The sequence below is a fragment of the Dromiciops gliroides genome, chromosome 6 (assembly GCF_019393635.1).
Source record: "Dromiciops gliroides isolate mDroGli1 chromosome 6, mDroGli1.pri, whole genome shotgun sequence".
Taxonomy (NCBI): Eukaryota; Metazoa; Chordata; class Mammalia; order Microbiotheria; family Microbiotheriidae; genus Dromiciops; species Dromiciops gliroides.
In genome coordinates, this window is record NC_057866.1 from 278,723,964 (window position 1) to 278,744,394 (window position 20,431).

General features: G+C 40.2%; 1 pseudogene; it reads right to left on the reverse strand.

Moving 5' to 3' along the window:
- Positions 1 to 13,679: 13,679 nt before the first annotated feature.
- LOC122732322 overlaps positions 13,680 to 20,431 on the reverse strand; it is a 33,191-nt pseudogene continuing 26,439 nt past the window's right edge.

The window sequence follows — 20,431 nt, forward strand, 5'->3', positions numbered from 1 at the left end:
ATAGAAATATTTTAGCTTTAGTTTCTTTAGCAATTTGTTCAGGGATATAAGGGTGAGCATGGGAATTCTACTATGAAAGAGTGTCCTCTATGTCAAAGTTTCTTAAACTTTCCATCTTGACTCCATATGGGGTCATGTAACTCAATGTGGGGGGGTCGCAAAAATTTTGGCAATAGTAAAAGGTTATGTATGTTTATTTTATATACATATATACCTGGGGTCACACGAACATTTCTTGGGCAAAAAAGCAGTCGCTAGTGGAAAAAGCTTAAGAAGACTGCTCTATGTCACTTGCAGAAATTGGCATTGTTCTGGGAGTGAGGCACAATGGAAAGGGGGAATCTGAAATGCAAGGTTGACAAGGCAGTGGTAGAAGATGCCTGGGGGATAGCCCAGAATTAATATCTCAGAAGTTTAAAAAAATACAGAGACTAGAGAGGGACTAGATAATAGAGGGGTCATGAACCAAAGAACAAAGATCTAGAATAGAAAGAGAGGAAGAAAATGAAGAAAGTACGTGAAAGGGATGCAGAAAATGAAAAATTTAAAAGCAATGAATAGAACTAGTTGAAGTGGAGCAAAGGAATGATGAGCATGGGCAGTGGTGGAGGAGTGGGTGCTGAATGAGCTCAGGGTAGGTGTCAGTTAATTTTTTTAACCTTCTTTTAGGTTTTGGATGTTCTAGACCATTATAATGGCTGAAATTGCTTTATCTTTGGCACATCCTTTCTGTTTGGGAGAGGTTTGAAAGATCATGGAGATCAGAGAGATCTAGTCCTCCATTTCACTAGTCAAATGACCCAGAAGTCTGCAGCAGCTTTCTGATTGCTCTCACTACTCAAGTTTCTTATCATTCTAATCCATTCTACCCAGTGCTGCCAAGATATTTTTCCATGAGCACAGACTTCCCTACTCTTCTAATTCTAGTCCCTTCCTAATGGCATTAAGGATAAGAGATAGAACCCGCTGTTTAGCTGTCAAAGCCATTCATGATCTTTCCTCAGTCATTTTTCAACTTGGTTGAGCATTATCCCACCTCCTTTTGTCTGCAGTCTAAGCAAAGGACTCTTCTTTCTGTTCTTAACACATAACAGGACATCTCCGGTGACTGAGCTTGTGGATTGGCTCTCCCACATGCCTGGAATCCTTTCTCTTTATAGAGTGTCTTTCTTCTTTTACAGTGCAACCCAAGCACCATCTTCTTCATTAAATTTTTCCTGATCGTCCCAATTGCTAGTGTCTTCCTCCCAACCTCCATTGTATTTGAATACTTTGTATTCTGTATGTATTCATATATGCACTTAATTATCTTTCCCTTGAGATTATAAATTCCTTGGAAGTAGGGATTGTTTCATTCTATTTCCTTGTATCCTCTCAATGAGCACTGTACTTGGCACACAGCAGGTGCTTAATAAATACTTGCTGTTCATAGATTACAGACCTGGGAGGGACCTGAGAGGCTGTTTAACCCCACCTCTTTATTCTACAAATGAAATGCCAGAGGCTCACAGAGGTTGGGACTTGCTAAAATCTCAAGCTGGGATTCCAGCCCAGTCCCTCTAACTACAAATCCAACATTCTTTACATCTGCTGGAGTTGTGCTCCACCAGCTTAGACTTCAAGAACCCAGCATGGTGTCCACACCAGGAAGCCAGCATGGAGGAGCAATCAGGGGCTTGTTAGGAGCTTTTTGCTACATTGAGCTGAATATGCTTCCCTTTAATTTACAGTCAACACTCCTGTTTCTTTTTTTCTGGGTCCAATCCCTCCCTCCAGTGTGACAGCCCTTCAGACACTCAGAGACAACTGTCATGTCCTTCCTGGAGATGTCCTTTTTTTTTTGTTTGTTTGTTTGTTTTTTTTAGTGAGGCAAATGGGGTTAAGTGACTTGCCCAGGGTCACACAGCTAGTAAATGTTAAGTGTCTGAGGCCGGATTTGAACCCAGGTACTCCTGACTCCAGTGCCGGTGCTCTATCCACTGCACCACCTAGCTGCCCCGAGATGTCCTTTTAAGGAAGAAATTTCTTCAGGTCCTCAGATCATCATGATGTGGTTTTTGAGTGTTCTCTGGCTGAACATCATGATGCACTATAGATATATAGCCTAGACATGGGGAGAGTGTGTGTATAGAGAAACACTATAAATGCCCAGGTCTATTCAAGGAGACACATAGCAGATGAATTGGGGTTGGTTCATTCACTATTTAGGTGCCCAAATAGTTACTGCTTCATCCAAATTGGGCAACTTTTTGTCCTGTGGGCCACCTTTATACTATATCTGTCTCCACATCTTTACTCTTATTTCTCTCTCCTTGGCTAGAATATCCTTCCCCTTTTTGCCTGTTGATTCCTTGTAGTCTTTCATAAAACAACAAAAAAGCATCTAGACATGTTTTCTAGAACTCCCTGGTTTATCTCCACTTAGTATTACTTTTGTTTCACCGTTCTCTGATGCACTTATGAAATACTATCTTTTACAATTATGTTTGTTTTCTCTGTAACTCTGGATTAGATGACCCCTATCAAAGAGATGTTAAAATGGAGAATTGGTGTGCTGGAATTTGGGTATGCTGACATGTAAAATTTAACTCGAATTCTCCAAGTTTCCAGGGCTTTCAACCTTGACTAAACTTTTGTGGAGAAGCCATGTGTTGGCTCAGAAAAGGAGGGAGGGTGCCCCTATCTGATTTCAGATTTCCTCTGCCAATCATGGCAAGGAATGTGGGATGAAAGTACTGCCCTCCTGCCACAGAAAGCTGGAAACAGTGGAGACAATCAAACTGGGAGTGGAAGTAAGGTCAATCAGTCAGTCAATAAACATTTATTAAGTACCTATTATGTTCCATGCACTGTGCAAAGAAAGGAAAAAAGATATTCCCTTCCCTCAAGAAGATCACAATGTAATGGGAGAAAGGCAACCCCAAAAGTAAGCTTCAAGGCAGGGCCTGAGAAGTCTTGTAGCCAGAGTGGGAACTGATACAAGTGGTCTGAGCATTGGAGCTGAATACATCTTGCAGAATTATGAGTTTCTGAATTTCTTGAAATACAGGAAAGTAGTCAGGTGGGAAATGATGAAATTAATTCTTGGGGTGCCCTTTAGTTAGTAACTAGACCAGATGTAGTGAACCCTCGTAGACATGAATGGGTGCAGCCAGAGTGGTAGAGAACAGATTGGCCAAACCAGCACCAAGAAAGTCAGTGAGAGTTAAGTGCAGTTTATGAATCTTTCTTTCTCCTCTGCTTCCCTGTAGCATCAGGGGTGGTGGTGATGGTAGGAATGCTCACATCTAATGAATTTAATTTCTGTTCCTCCCAATGGATGAGGAAGAGTAGGAGAGAAAGGAAAACTCAACTCCAGGTACACTTCATGTTATAGCCTGCTATATTGTGTGTAATGTCTACCTCTATTTTCTCTATTATTGATACTATTAATAAATTATGTGGTCATTACATTGATTTTTTTCTAAGCCATTAAGTTCATGACATGAATGAGAGAGGATATGGGAAAAAGTTTCTTCTCATCTTCAACCAGAATAGAGGCAATGAGCCCATTAGAGAGTTTCTTTGATATTTAAGAATATCAAGGCATTCATACTAGACTGACTTTGAAGAGAAAGAGAAGAGAAAATAAGAAAAGAGGAGAGAGAAGGGAGATAAAGAGAGGAGAGAGAAGAGGGGGGAGAGAGAAGGAGAGATAAGGAGGAGAAGGAGAAGAATATAAGATGATAATGAAGGAAGGAAAGAAAAAGAAAGAGGGAGGGAGGGAGAGAGGGAAGGAGGGAGAGAAAGAGAGAGAGAAAGAGAGAGAGAGAGAGAGAGAGAGAGAGAGAGAGAGAGAGAGAGAGAGAGAGAGAGAGAGAGAGAAAATTCATAAGGAAAAGAGCCTGTAAGGAGAAAAGGGTATCACTGTGGTTCTCCCTGACTGCCCTTTTTGGCACCAGTCCTGCCACCCACCCTTTCTCGGCATTAGGTGACTCACCACAGACACTCCCATGGGCACCCCTATAGGATTCCTTCATTTGCATCTCTTATTGGATTGTAATGTCCATTATGGCAAAGGCTTTGTCTCATCTTTGTACATTCCCCAAACTCACTCAGTACAGTATTCTGACTATAGTAGGCACTTGATATATGTCATTTGAATGACTAATTGAATGCTCTATCCCAGTTTTGCTACCTTAAATGAACTGTCTGCAATGATGTTTTCTCTTTACATAAGTCTGCTGTGACCCAGTAAGAGTTAAGGTGAGGGTTTGCTATCCTACTTCTTTTTTTTTTTTAAATAAAAGTGTTTTATTATTTTCCAGTTGCATGTAGAGATAGTTTTCAGCATTTGTTTATATAAGATTTCCAATTTCAAATTTTTCTCCATCCCTCCCCTCCCTCTCACCCTCCCCTAGACAGTAGGCAATCCAATATAGGTTTTATATATATATGTATGTATATATGTATGCATATATATGTACACACAAATATATATACACACATATATATGTATGTATATATGTATGCATATATATACACACAAATATATATACACACATACATATGCATAACAACATTAAACATATTTCTGCATCAGTTATGGTATAAGAGAAGAATCAGAGCAATAAGGAAAAACTCAAAACAGAAAAACAACAGCACCAAAAACAAAAGAAATAGTATGGTTCAATCAGCATCCATATTCCACAGTTCTTTTTTTTTCTTTCCTGGATTTGGAGAGCCTTTTCCATCATGAGTCCCCTGGAACTTTCTTGTAACATTGTATTGGTGAGAAGAATCCAGTCTATCACAGTTGATCAACACATAATATAATGATATAATAATATAATGTTCTTCTGGTTCTGCTCATCTCACTCATCATCAGTTTATGCAAGTCCTTCCAGGTTTCTCTGTATCCTACTTCTTTTAAAAATTACTTTTTCTTTTCAGGGCAATGAGGGTTAAGCAACTTGCCCAGGGTTACACAGTTAGTAAGTGTCAAGTGTCTGAGTCAAGTGACTCAGGTCCTTCTGAATCCAGGGCTGGCGCCCTATCCACTGTGCCACCTAGTTGCCCTAAAAATGACTTAATTATCACATGGCAGGCACCTAAAGACAACTGACTGTCAACATGCTCACTGATTTTTCTCAGTGTGTCCAAACTGGACATTTCAGTTTAGTTTGCAAAGATTCTCTTGGCACTTGGTTTTGAATAATGACATTAGGAACCATCTGGATGACATTACCGTATTCAGAATACCCAGTGACACTTGGGTTTTTTGTTCCATCAAGAATGATCCACAAAATTGATGACTTTTTGGCTTTGTAAATATTTGGCGATAATCTTTGCAAGCCAGAAGCATGCCCAGCGGGAGGAAGGGGCAGAAAGATCGAGGGATAGAGGAGCTTGGGAGCTGTTTTTAGATCTCACAAACAACCATCATTTCATCCTTTTGGACAGAGGCTGTAGGTATACAGTTTGCCATCTGGTAGCTGCTTCTCTGTACTTACCCAGATAGGCGGGCTCAGTGCTCCAACACCACCCATTGTTAGGCCTGTACTGCATCCCATCCCTTTGGTAGAACTTGCCAGAGCTCACACTCCAAGGATAGACTTGGAGAACACAGGGTCTCTTCTGTACCGAGGAGGAAGTACTGGGATAGAAGGCCAGTGGAGGTTGTGACAAAGAATTCAGGTCAAAGATGCAGCCATAAATGGCAGCCACCACACAGAAATGGCTTTATTTTCTGCCCAGTCATTCCCCAACTGGGCTTCCTTCTGGGCTCTGGCCTCATGCCTTTGATCCTTCTACAACCCAGAGCTCAGATGGTTGAGCTTTACCTTACCTTGCCAAGAACCCAGTCATTTCTTTTCTCTTTTTTTGGTGGGGCAATGAGGGTTAAGTGACTTGCCCAGGGTCACACAGTAAGTGTCAAGTGTATGAGGCTGGATTTGAATTCAGGTCCTCCTGAATCCAGGGCCAGTGCTTTATCCACTGCGCCACCTACCTGCTCCCTACCCAGTCATTTCTAAAGCACAGTTCCAGGCACATTACCACCTCCTTCCCCATTAAATTCCCCTTTGTTGATTGTCTTCTCATTAAAATAAAAGTTCCTTGATGGTAGGGACTGTTTGGGCTTGCCTGCATTTATATCTCCAGGCCTAGCAAAACTTGGAACATAGAAAGTGCATATATATATATATACACATACATACATATACATATGTGTATGTATATATATACATATACATACATACATATATATATATATATATATATTGCTGAGGCAATTGGGAATAAGTGACTTGCCTAGGGTCATATAGCTAGTAAGTGTTAAGTGTCTGAGGCCGGATTTGAACTCAGGTCCTCCTGACTCCAGGGCCAGTGCTCTATCCACTGTACCACGTAGCTGCCCCATGCTTCAAAATATTTTTTCATTGATTTCATGCTTGGGGGAGCACACTGTGTTATGAGAATTGTGGAATAAGTGACCTTGAATAAGTATATTTCCTTAGTGTTGCTTTCATTTAAGAGTATTTCCTTTGAAAAGTGTCCTCAAGGCAAAAGGACGGAGCCCAGGAGTGGAAACTCCCAAACTTTACTTTTCATTTGGTGTATGTGACTCAGTCAGACAATTAACAAGCATTTATTTATATATGATAAATTGGAGATAATCATCAGAGGGAATGTACTAGAGTAAAAAGGGGCTGGGAAAGGCTTCCTGTAAAGAGTAGGATTTTAGTTGAGACCTGAAGGAAGCCAAGGAGGTCAGGAGATGGAGATGAAGATGGGAGCATTCCAGGCATGGGGAAGGGGCAGCAAGAGAAAATGCCTGGAGTCTAGACATGCAGTGTTTGTTTTTTTCTTGTGAAAACTTTTTTTCTTGGTTGTGTTTTATTTTTTTTTCCAATTACAAATATGGTTTTCAACCTATATTTCTGTAAGATTTTGAGTTCCAAATTTTTCTCCCTCCCTCTCTTCCCTCCCGACTCCTCCTCAAGAAGCAAGCAATCGGATATGTTTTATATTGTATTTTATGTAACATATATTTATAATATATATTATATATAATTATGTTATACATATTTCCATATCGGTCATAGTGTAAAAGAATTAAAACAAAAGGGAAAACCACAAGAAAGAAAATATAACAACAAATAGTGAAAATAGTGTACTTTGATCTGTATTCAGAGTATATATAGTTCTTTTTTTGGATGTGGAGAACATTTTTCATCATAAGTCTTTTGGAATTGCCATGGATCATTGTATTACTGAGAAAAGCTAAGTCTTTCACAGTTGATCACCACACAATGTTACTGTTACTGTGTATGGTGTTCTTCTGGTTCTGCTCACTTCACTCAGAATACATTTAAGTCTTTCCAGGATTTTCTGAAATCCACCTACTCATCATCTCTTACAGCACAACAATATTCCATCATATCCATATACCACAACTTGTTTAGCCATTCCCCAATTGATAGGCATCCCCTCAATTTCCAATTTTTTGCCATAAAAAGCAGCCAAAATACTTTTGTGAATGTGGGTCCTTTCCCCCTTTTTATGATCTTTTTGGGATATAGACCTAGTAGTGGTATTGCTGGGTCAAAGGGTATGCACAGTTTTATAGCCCTTTGGGCACAATTTGGAATTGTGCAGTACCTTTTTAAGGCTATCCAGGAGGAGGCTGGTGACACTATATCAAAGAAGGCATTAAGGGAAAGGTGCAAGAAGACTGAGATGGTAGGAGATAGCTAAGTTGTAAAGGAAACAAACTCCTGGTACTCCTTATGATTTCCATGGTCTCTGAATTCTGCCAGTTTCATGATCACATCCTGCTAAAGAGCCAACCAATCCTTCCTTCTCTTCTCCCTCCAAGCCAAAATGAGGAAAGAAAGGTAAGACTTGTAAAAACAGATTGATGTAATGAATGAGTTAATGGCATTTGTTACCTGGCCAGTGAAGTATCTAATCTATGACCAGAGACAGCATTGCATAAAGGGACTGAGAGAGGGTGAAACTCATTGCCATGGGGTATCAACCAGTTTATCTTTTGAAAAAATCACAAAAGGGTAATTTTGTAGAATTGGTTTGAAACGCTTAACCTGAAATAGCTCTTGGACGATTATCATAAATGTTCTCTTGATTCCATTTCCCCGGTGTGGATAAATCATGCCCTTGAATGGAAAGAGCCAGCACCACAGAAACCAATGTGGATTTACAGTGAATGTCAGGGCATTTTCCTTCTTGGCCTTTCCTAGATTTAATGTCCCCAAGATTCTCCAACATCTAATTTACTGGAAATATTTCCACCCCTGAGTGCAGACTGAGTGTGTGAGATCAGCCACTTAGATCTGTGGGATTTATTCATGACAATCCCATCTCTAGCACCATCTCCAGGCTGACATGTGGATACAGTGAACACACTGTTATCCGGGGTTTGCAGAAATCTGTGCTGAATTTTGAACAATTTCTGCTCTTTTCACATGAGTTCAGAGCAGATAAGGGTATCCACAAACCTCTCCTGAGATCCCATTGAAAGGAGAATTTAGAAATCTTTTGTTTCAACCAGCTGGCATAGCCTGCTTTTCCAATGGATTCCATTCATTTGTGCAAGGGGACCTATGCTGGATGCTGCATATATAAAGACAAAATTGAAACAATCTCTGGCCTCAAGGTGCTTTGATTATCTTGGTCCTTTAAAAGTTCATAAAAATCTAAGGAAGCATACTATGGAAAAATACATACACATATAGACATTACACATTCCCTTCTGCCCTCTATCAGAATGGTAGATTGGCAGACTGTTTCGGCTGAATATGCTTATCCATTCTGGGAAAAAATTCCCAATGGCCTTTCACCTTCCTCTCAGGAATGGAGCCAATAGAAATGCTCCTCTAGGGAATATTGATGCATTCAGTCCATGTACCCTGAAGCCTTTGGTTAATACCACTATGCCATACACTATCTCCTGCAACTCTTCCCAGACCCAGGCAGATGGCCACACGGAGAAGTCCTAGATTCTATTGAGATGAGTAGACTCAGTGGCTCACATCATGTCCAAGTAAGGAGTCATAGCACTAAAGTCGGAAGGGACCTTAGAGGTCATCTGGCCAGTCAGTATTGAGTATCCTGAGGGGCCAATGTCTAATCAGTCAAAGGAATCCATGACCTGAGGTATCTTGGCTGCTCTCATATTCCACTCTTAGGGCAACCTGTAGCAACTGAGATTGAGAGGCTGAGCATGAGCTGGCCAGGAAATCTGCCACAGTGAAGACTCAGAGCCAAAATACCACTTATGGGCTTTAGGAAAAGGCAACTCCATGTTGGTTGAGGGCAACTTCTTCTTGTATTTTTCTTCTTCTCCTAATTAAGGCACACTTGTGACTCCTGGGTGGCAGCAGCCTGTCTAGAACCCACTCCCCTAAGCCCATTAGAAGATGGTCAGAAGAACTACCTATGTTTGCAGCAGGTGGAAAGTGGCTTTCCACAATCCTGCCAAACTTTGGTTGCTCCACCAACTTTGGAAAAGATACATACATTTCCACCCATTTTGCATTTCTAGATAGTTTCTATGGTGGTTAATGAATCTACCAAACAATATTCCATCTCCCACTGGTATTGGGTAACAGCCATAACGGGTCCTAAAACTTGAGGGTTTGTACACAGTGTGGGTGTTTGTACACCATGAAGTTTGAATCAAGGTATCTTTATAAAATCATGTTGTTAAAAAAAGCTATAGGTTGGAAGTGTTGAAAAATAAAAAAAGTTAGAAATATTCAAAGATATAACACTTGGGGGGGATAGTGATTTTACGAGGGTATAGGGGTTTTTTGTTTGTTTGTGTGGTTTATTTATTTATTTTGGGGGCAATGAAGGTTAAGTGAATTGCCCAGGGTCACACAGCTCATAAGTGTCAAGTATTTGAGGCTGGATTTGAACTCAGGTCCTCCTGAATCCAGGGCTGGTGCTTTATCCTCTACACCACCTAGCTGCCCTGCGTATAGAGCTCTTTGTGAAGTGATGCCCTTTATCAGTACAGTTTGGCAACAGCTTTGTGACTTTAATCTTGTTATATAGCCTAAGGCATGGAGAGGGTAAGTGAAGTATCCAAAGTTCCACTCACAAATGGTGTGTGTCGAAGGGAGATCTTGAACCCAGAGCTTCCTGCCTCTGATGCTGGCCTTTCGTTCCCTGTGTCACATCACCTCTTTTGTTATAGACAGGATCTTTTTGAAAACAAAATTCTTCAGAATCTTGGACTCTCACATTTGCTACAGTCAGTACTAAATAACCAATTTTTACTGTGCAGTCAAGAATCATTCCCCAAGGAACTGGGTATGCACATCCAGAACCACTTCTATGTAATTTGATTTATTCCTGAAGAATGGCACATTTTGTTTCTTGATAGAAAGGAATTCATAAATACTCGAACACTGCTAAATGCCCTTGTCAGATCATATGAAATGAAATCAGTCATGAGCTGATAAATCAAGGAACTTGGACACTTTTGAAGATGCCCTAAAAGGTTCAGTCATTCCAAGGTCTTGCCTCGGTTATAATTGAGAGTGATAAAATCATTATGAGGGAAAAAAGGCTGACCTTGCAATTCCGAGTTCCTCCATTTTTATTCTCAGTCATTCCTGGATCTGCCTAACATGCTGAGTTCCAGGGCCATGATCCGAGGCAGTCAATGTCTCCATAGTTTAGCAATCCCCCCTCCCCCAACATCATGGATTCAAGTAAAAGTTCAGCTTCCCCCAAAGGGAAGATGAGGCTTATTGAGAACCAACAAATACAACCACGACTTTTTATTCTGTGTACTCAGTAATCAAGCCAAGTTGAAGGATGAAGAAGGGAGACCCAAACTTATTTGATCCAAAGTCTTTCTCCATGAAACCAAGAAAATGATATTGGGGAGGGAACACTGAATCTGGAGTCAGAATTCATGGACTGAAATCTTAGTTTCATAGCTGGCTACATATGAACCTTTGAGTCAGTTCATCTGTGTGTGCACAGACCTGTAAGACATGGAGTTTTCTCATCTGGTTAATGAGAGGGGCAGACAAGAGAACCTCCTATGTTCTTCCTGGCTCTGGAGATGTCTTGAGTAAGATGCCATTAAGAAGATCTGGGGGCGGCTAGGTGGCGAGGAGGATAAAGCACCGACCCTGGATTCGGGAGGACCTGAGTTCAGGTCCAGCCTCAGACACTTGACACTAGCTGTGTGACCCTGGGCAAGTCACTTAACCCCCATTGCCCCAGAAAAACAATAACAAACAAACAAAAAAAGAAGACCTGGAACTTAAGATACCTCAGAGGATCAGTGTCAATTCTAACAGTGTTGGTTTTTTTAAGCCATAAGACAGAGAAAATATAGAACGAGCAGAACAGAAAATTTTATTTCTAAGTAAAATGACAAAATCTGCTTGTAATTATTTGTATTTAAAGTGCATTTGAACAAGGAGGAACAATGGTAGATTATTTTAAAATTGTGTCAATTGACACTCCTGATGCTTTGAATTATGAATATATCTTTGAGTGTCTTGATTGTGACAAGTACTTCAGTAATCAAATAGAACATTTTACAGAGACCCCAAATCCTGGAATTTCAAGTTGAAAGGTACCTTGGACATTTTTTTAGACCAACTCCCACAGATCATAAACAAGGACATCCATGACAAGAGACTGCTCCAAAATTTTATTTGTACACATATATGTGCACATGTATACCCTATATATTCATTTATAATGCACATGTGCAAAATACATGTGCATATACGTATACATACATGCACATACACATGGACATATATACATATGCACTCACAATATGTACATACATACACAAGAAAGGTCAGATTTGAACTAAAGACTTCAATTTTAAATTCTATACTCTTTCCTCCCATACTATTATCTACCAACAACCCAGAAGGCACTTCTTTCAATGTTCTGTTATTTATTTGGTAAAGCTCAAGAAACTCTCATTCTAGATTTTCTGTAACCCAACTCAGTGATAATTAAGCTTCCAGGAAGGCTGTCCCATATGCTGAGGTGTCTTTTACACAGGCAAGGACAGTGCTACATCTAAAAGGCAGGATCCAGAGGCAATTGTTCATAGGATTATCTCTGGCCTTACTCTCTCAATTCACACTGAACTAGCAGGCTGAGTCCCGACAGGGTGGCTGGCTACTCCTCCACTCAGAATCCCGGGGGTAATTTTGAAGGGCTGAGAAGTTTCTAGTGCTATTGCTCATGAGCCCCCATTCATTGTGATCCCCAGTGATTGCCAGCCAACTAGAGTTAATAGCTTTTAGAAATGGCCATCTAGTAACATAGTAAAGAAAAGTTGCTTTAAAAGAAAACATTCACCTTCCCTTCCCCACCCCCTCCAAGCCAAAGTGTAATTCATATTCTTCCACATATACAGAATCTAGGGGATTTGGGCTCAAACTTAGAGAACATCTGTGGTTAAGTGGCAACTTATAGCTCCTAGATGGATAGAAGTCCTTTTCTCCTGTTGTGGAGTCCTCATGGAATTTCCCTTAGGTATAGCTCTTTGCTTGGCTCAAAGGGTTGATACTTTTACAGAATCCTAAAGCTGCCTTCTCTTTGCCCTAAAGAAGTCAAGCATTGAACATTTGTAAAATAATCCTCCCTCACACAACACAAATATCTAGGACCTAGATATAGTTATAAGCAAAAATGGAAAGGTTCACCATTGCCCTTATGCTGTTGGTAGGAGAATGGCTGAAGTCCATCCTGAACGTGTTTTATTTAGCCTCCATATTACCCAAGTCGAATCTGCAAAACTTTTAAGGGTTTGTTCAAATCTTTTCAGTTTTATCTTGACAGGATAAAATGGAATACTCAAGCAGTTCAAATATATATTCTCTTAAAGCATATGGTGGTCAGCAAGATTCCATCATGGCTAAGGGTAGGCACATAAAGAGGTCTTAGAATCAAAAGCATTCAAAGTATTGTCTCTGTTGAAGGTAGATAAAGAGAAAATAGCATTAAAATGCAACAGGAAGAATTTGGGAGATAAACATATGCAAACAAACATAGAACATACATAATAGTGAGCATTTTTATGTTTTACACATACCTGCAAAATACCTCACATGTATTAACATCATTTTTTCATTCATTCATTTATAGAGAGATATGGATGGGAACTATGATTGTATTGGTATAAGGAATCCAGAAAGAGGATGCTCCTTGTACCAATGTACATGAGCTTCTTCTCTTAAAGTCTTATAGTATTGTGGTTGTTCGGTCATTTCAGTCATGTCAAAAGCTTCTTCTTCTTCTTCTTCTTCTTCTTCTCATAGATTTTATTTTTTTCCAGGTATGGATGGGAAAATCATTGTGATACCCAGCAAGACTGGGACAATGACCCTTGCAGTATCAAGGATTACATCTATGTTGTGCCAGAATCCAGTATGTCCCACTTTAGCTGGCTAAGGTCAAGGAGCCCACACTCACTCATTCTCAGGAAACAGAAACCACTTGAACTACTTACTCATGGGTGTAAGAAATGGGAATTGTGGGTCTCTTTCCTTGGAGTCTCCAATTTCTTCATCTCTTTGGTGATGGAAAGATTTATTACCCTGAGTTAGCTCTTCTTTCATAGAATAGAGAAAAAGATCTCTCTGGTCAGGAGATAGCTGGTGCCTTCTTTTGTATCTATGGGAATTCTATCTGTGGTAAGCCTGAGCACTTGTGCCATTCAGATACACTCCTTGGTGATGGGCCCAATTAATATGGCCATGTTAAATAATTCATCCTGCACTGGATTCTGTTCATTTTTGAGACAAGTAAAATTCACAGTTATGTGGCTGTTTCTCTTGTTGGAAGGAACTGGAGGCTGAAGCAAAGTGGTGAAATCTATTTCAATCTACTTGTGATATTTTGTTTCTAAATTCAGACTGTATTTCAAGAGTGAAGGAGTTTGGTGATCTGAAACAAAATGGGCTGGAACATTCAGACTCCTTTACAACTAGGTGGTACATGCACTTAATGATGCAAGAAGAAAGTGAGTTGTTTAAAGTCTAGCAAAACAGATTTGAGGAAATGTTCAAGGGCAGGAAGATGGTCCAGGTTAAGCAGCAGATCCATTGATCGAAGGACTCCTGTGGCTTGGTCCCAAGAGGGCTGTTGATGCTGGGCAAATGGGGTGAAGAGATGGCCAGTGTTGCAGAGGTGACTTCTGTCAGGCTTACGACTTCCTTCCTTGGTGGCATATGCTTTATAAAGCCTCTTCATGTAATGCAGGGTCTTGAGTCAGGTTGTAGCCTCAGTGCCCCAGGAAGATGGTGGTTAGCTAAGACCTTGAGGAGGCTGTGGAAGGATACCAGAGCTATTTTCTCCATCTAGAGGCTGATCCCAGGGCAGAAGCTTAGCCCCAAGGGAGGCTTCCTCATTTGTTAAAGTTACAGCTTCATCCTCAAGAGTTTGAGACCCAAAGCTAAGGAAGGAAAATATCTAGGCAGAGAAGCAAAGGTAGAGTATGAATCTGCTGTTCATTTCCACAGGTTGGGGAGATTTAACAAGGTCCCACATCTCTCCATGCCTGGAGTGGTTCATAACTTCTCTAGGTCATTTTACAGATGAAGAAACGGAGGCAAAGAGGATTAAGTGACTTGCCCAGGGTCACACAGGTAGTCAGTGTCTGAGGACAGATTTGAATTCAGGAAGATGAGTCTACCTTACTTCAGGTCCAACACTCTATACACTGTGCCACCTAATTGTCCAGTTTTACAGTGGTGCAGTACATAGAGCTTCGGGATTGGAATCAGGAAGACCTCAATGAAAAAACAGCCTCATAAATTTGTGTGACTCCGGGCAAGTCCCTTTAACCTCTGTTTTCCTCAGTTTTCTCTTATTAAAATTTTAGATGAAATAATAATTTTAAAGTGTTTTGGACAGTGACTGGCACATAGTAGGCACTATATACATGTTAGTTATTATTGTTGTTGCTATCATTCATCATCAGCAGCAGAAGCAACAGCAATGCCTAGAGGATTAAGAACATTTGTTAAACAATCCTCACACAGTTACCAGGGTCAAACAGTCAGTATGGTTTAGAGGCAATACTTCAGCTCAGGTAATTCCTAGCTCTAAGAAACTAAGTCACTAAGCCATGTTGCCTCTTATCATATAGCTATATCTATATTTATATTCATATCTAGACATCATTTATCTTTCTCTATCTTTACACTTATACAAATATATTCAAGAGGTATACATGCTCATACACATATGAGCCTGGACATGACAATAACTTCCACCTCTCTCCTGACTGTATCTCTCTCTATCTCTCTGTTTGTCTCTCTCTCTCTCTCTGTCTCTCTTACACACACCCCTACCACTTCTGGAAGTTGGGGTATTTTTCTGAAGGAGAGCCAAATGGCCACTATTCTAATTCTCAGGGTCCTAGGTGTGACCCTTGTGAATGACAGTATCCACTGATGTTATAGTTCAGGAGCCTCAACAGTGTATTTCCTACTAGCAAATCTGCCAATAATATTAATTTAACCTTAAAATATTTCAAGAAAAGGGAAACAAAACACAATATTTATATAACATTCCACCCATAAACCTCAATTATACTCTTCCACTAATGTACTTAGTGCCTGTGGGGAGAGTATGTGCACATCTGAAGTCCCAGAGAGGAAAGAACATGTGGTAGGAGAGGGTAAGTTTGTTGTACATATGGCCTAGACATTTTACAATTCTGGGACAATAGAATTTGGCATCCTCTTCCTGTCTTAGGAACTGTCCATAGAAGTTCCTTTATGAACCTCGGTTTTGTGTTGAATGGGTATTGCCTCTGCAAGCTGAGGTGGTTCATACTGTGAAGTATTGTCTGACACCTCATGTGTTAGTATGACATCTCATGGACTAGTCAGTCCTGTGGGCTTTTGCTCTGATGCTCTGCTTCTAAGCTCTTCCTCTGTTCAACTGACTGTACTCTTTTTTTTTTTTTTTTGGTGGGGCAATGAGGGTTAAGTGACTTGCTCAGGGTCATACAGCTAGTAAACATCAAGTGTCTGAAGCCGGATTTGAACTCAGGTCCTCCTGAATCCAGGGCTGGTGCTTTATACACTGCGCCACCTAGCTGCCCCCATAGCTGTACTCCTAATAGCAATTACTGTTTCTGAATATCTATCATTTCTAGCCTCACACTTAGCTGATGGATTAGCTGATGGATTGTTTGGTTCTTTAGGAAACGGCAATAATCACCCTAAAATTGGAAAAATCTTCTCCAACTCTACTCCTTTGTAGGATTACAAAATATAATTTGGGCCCTAATAAGGGCCTAATAAGGTAATAACCTCTCACCTGAACTATTTCAATAGCCTCCCGTTTGGTCTCCCTGCCCTAAGTCTTCCCCTTTCTCCAATCAATCCTCTATACACTTCCAAAACATGTCTAGCCACATCATTCCTTGCTCAATAAACTCCATGGCATCCTCATTACCTCTCAGGTCAAGTGTAGACTTGTTTGCTTGGCATTTGAACTCCTTTATAACATGGCTCTCACCTGTGTTCTGTCTTTATAGAATAATTGTACGTTATTCCCCTTTGTGTACCCTTTGGTCCAGCCAAAGTGGTTTTGACATTCACCCCTCATTTCCCAAACTCCATTACCCATCTCTGTGCCAGTGTAGAAGCTGCCCCCACCCCCATTCCTGGAATAGTCTCTTGATTCCTGACTCCTTTTTAGAATTCCTAACTTCCTTCATCTTTTCCTTTAATCTTTACCTGCCTATCTCTTATGCAACTCTCATCCATGTTCTTCCATACATCCTTCACAGACACTGGGCCTACTTGAGGTTTTGGGACTTCTTCTGGATGTCTGAACATTTTTGTGGATACTGATGGAGCACCTGGTAGTCACTCTCACCATTTGACTGGCCCATCTTTTTATTTCTATTATTTTTTTGTGGTGCAATGAGGGTTAAGTGACTTGCCCAGGGTCATACAGCTAGTAACTGTCAAGTGTCTGAGGCCAGATTTGAACTCAGGTCCTCCCGAATCCAGGGCTGGTGCTTTACCTACTGTACCACCTAGCTGCTCATCTTTTTATTTTTTAAAACATCTTTGGTTATGTATTTCTTCCAAGACATGGAGAAACCATCCCAACCAAACTTTGTATTTCCTCCAGGACTGTACTGGGTGTTCCCTTCAAAGTAGGTTCATGGCTTACTCACTGCTTGTCAAATTGAACTGAATTCAAATCATTCCTTATTGTCTTTCATTGATTTGAATATTATTCAGAATTTATATGTTGTGCAAAAATGAAAGAAAGAAGTGAAAGAAAAATGAATTAAGTTTAAAATGAAGCCAGGGCACTATAAGGAATTAGTAAGTGAAAGCTTTAATTGGTTTTAAACTCAAATGAGATAGTTCCCATAAATCCAAAGTTATTATTAATAAAAGAAAACTCAGCAGACTCTGAGAACATTGCCAATTTACTTTTTGACTTTTAACTTTATATCTTTCATAATATGGATTTATGAACTCAATTGCCTCTTTTCCATGAGTCCATTTGGAGGCAATGAGATATGGTAGAAAAGTGCCAGTCTAGGAAGGAGGGACACCTGTGTTTGAAACCTATCTTTGACATTTACCAGGGGGATGATCCTGGACAAATTACTTCACCTCTGGGACATGAGTAGGAATGAGGGACCAGGTGATCTCTAAGGTCTCTTCTAGGGCAGCTAGGGGGCACCATAGTACATAGAGCACATCTTCCTGAGTTCAAATCTGGCTTCAGACATTTACTAGCTGTGTGACTCTGTGAAAGTTAATTGACCCAAAATTTCCTGATTTGTAAAATTACCTGGAGAGGGGAATGCAAACCACTCCAGTATCTCTGCCAAGAAAACCCTCAATGGGGTCACAAAGAGTTTGACACAACTGAGAAATGACTGAACAAAAGTGTCTTATACCCTTCCATCCTGTGATTTTAAGTATTAGAATTATTAATCCAGAAGAAACAACAATAAAAAAACGCAATAAAATCCCCATCTCTTTCATCTACAGTGTATTTGTGTTTACACTTCATGCATTGAAATGGCAGCCTTGGGGTTATCAAAACATTTGAGTCTCTTTCTTTTCTTCTTAAAAATGCCTCATTGGACCATATTAATCAATTATGAGCTCCCACCAGGAGACATGAGTGTCCATTATTTCATGCATTTTTCAAGTTTCATATAATTTATACTGATATTGTTGGCATAAATATAACAATTCCCTTACTTTTAGCAGAGGAAGGATTTGCAGTAAGGGAAGAGAGATATGTTGGACATTTTATTCTAATTACCTGATGAAAATGCTTCTATAACCTCTTTATTATATCTTTAGTCACTCATTCAACTAACATTTAACTAACATTCATGAGACAACTTCTATATGTAGAGCCCTGTGTTCTGTGAGGGATGGGTGATTTTGTCTGTGGGAGAATTCAAAGTGTGAAAATTCCCTCTACTAATATAAGAGTGTTGGAAAGGAGAGAAGGAAGGGAGAGAGAGAGAGGAAAAGAGGGCATGGAAGAAGAAAGGCAGGAAGGAATATAGGAAAGAGGAAAGGAAAGAAGGCCAATGGAAAGGAAGGCAGGAAAGAATAAAGTAAAGAAAGTGGTCAGGAAGGAGGAAAGGAAGGAAGAAGGAAAGAAAGAAAGGAGGAAGGAAAGAAAGGAAGGAGAAAAAAGGAGGAAAGGAAGAAAGGAATGAAGGAATAAGGGAAGGTAGGAAGGAGGAAAAGAAGGAAAGGAAAGGAAGAAAGGGATGGGAGGAAAGAGAAGGAAGAAAGAAAAGAAAAAGTCCATGTCTCTCAGGGAGGATGAAGTGAGAAGGGGTTAGGGAGGTATAAAGAGATCTCTTACAAAATTCTTTTTCTACAGCATAGATCTGACCATGTCACCCCCTACTCCCATTAGTTCTAAGAATAGATATAAAGTCCTCTCTTTGGCATTTTGAGCCCTTCACAACTTGGCTTCTTCTGACATTTTCCAGCCCTTTCTTCTTTATTCCCTTCTAAGTACTCTCCGATCTGGTGACACTAGCCTTTTTGATGTTCCCTGTGAGCCATTTCATCTCATGCATCTGTACCTTTAAACAGGGATTTCCCCATGCTCCCCTGCTGGGAATTCCCTCCTTTCTCCTTTCTACCTCCTGGCTTCTCTTTGAGAGTCAACTCAAATCTTCCCTTCTTTCCTTTCCTTTTCTTTTCTTTTCTTTTTTTTTGGTGAGGCAATTGGGGTTAAGTGACTTGCCCAGGGTCACACATCTAATAAATGTCAAGTGTCTGAGGCTGGATTTGAACTCAGGTTCTCCTGAATCCAGGGCCAGTGCTCTATCCACTGCACCACTTAGCTGCCCTCTTGTCTTTTACTTTCACTGCTGGTGCCTTCCCTGAGATTACCTTCCATTTTCATTAGATATATCTTGGATGGTTGGCTATTTGCACATTGCCTCCTCCATTAGGATGGGAACTCTTTAAGGGAGAGGGACCACATGTTTGTCCCTCTATCCCCAGCACTTAGCTTGGTTTCTGGAACAAAGGAAGGAGTTAAATGTTGTTTGTTGAAGGAAGAAAGGGAAAGCAAGATGAATAACTAGGCCACATTTGATCGTTGGATTCTTTCTGGTGAATTGCTTGCTACTTGTATAAGACATAGAAGGAATGTACCACTATAAGTGGTGTCCTAAATATAAGTATAATATGTATTAAAATATGTATTAATATAAGCATAACACAAAGCCAATGTGGCAAAGAGTACCATTCCATTGGGAGAAAAGGCTGGAATTTCACCATAAATAAATTAAGCCTTGGTTGACCCAAGACCCCAGTCAGCAAACAGACATAACAAACAAGTTAGCCTAGAGTCAGAGACAAATGACTAAATGACTTTAAGTAAATGTGGAGGAAAGGCAAAATGTTGCAAAGAACTACAGCGAGTATGCTATGCTTGTATTCCTGCCACTGCCCAGTAAATTCTATGTATACACCAATTGCAAATTGGTCTACAATCCAAGAGGAAAAGAAGAAAGGGCTGGATGTGCACCTTTTTACTCGGATGAATTATTATGGTGAATGGAATCTTTCATACTTAAATTTCTGCCTCATTCATATGTGAACAGTTTGGTTCCTGAAAGGGGCAGAAAAAGATCTTTTGTGGTGAAAAAATCATTAAAACCTCAGTGTAGGGGCAGCTAGGTGGTGCAGTGGATAAAGCATTGGCCCTAGATTCAGGAGGACCTGATTTCAAATCCAGCCTCAGATGTTTAACACTTGGAGCTGTGTGATCCTGGGCAAGTCATTTAAAAGAAAACAAAAACAAACAAACAAAATCCCTAAGTGTGAAGATACCAACTTTCACAGATAAAAAATGTGCAGACAAAGACTGTTAGGAAAACCATACAGAAAACTACTCCTCTGAT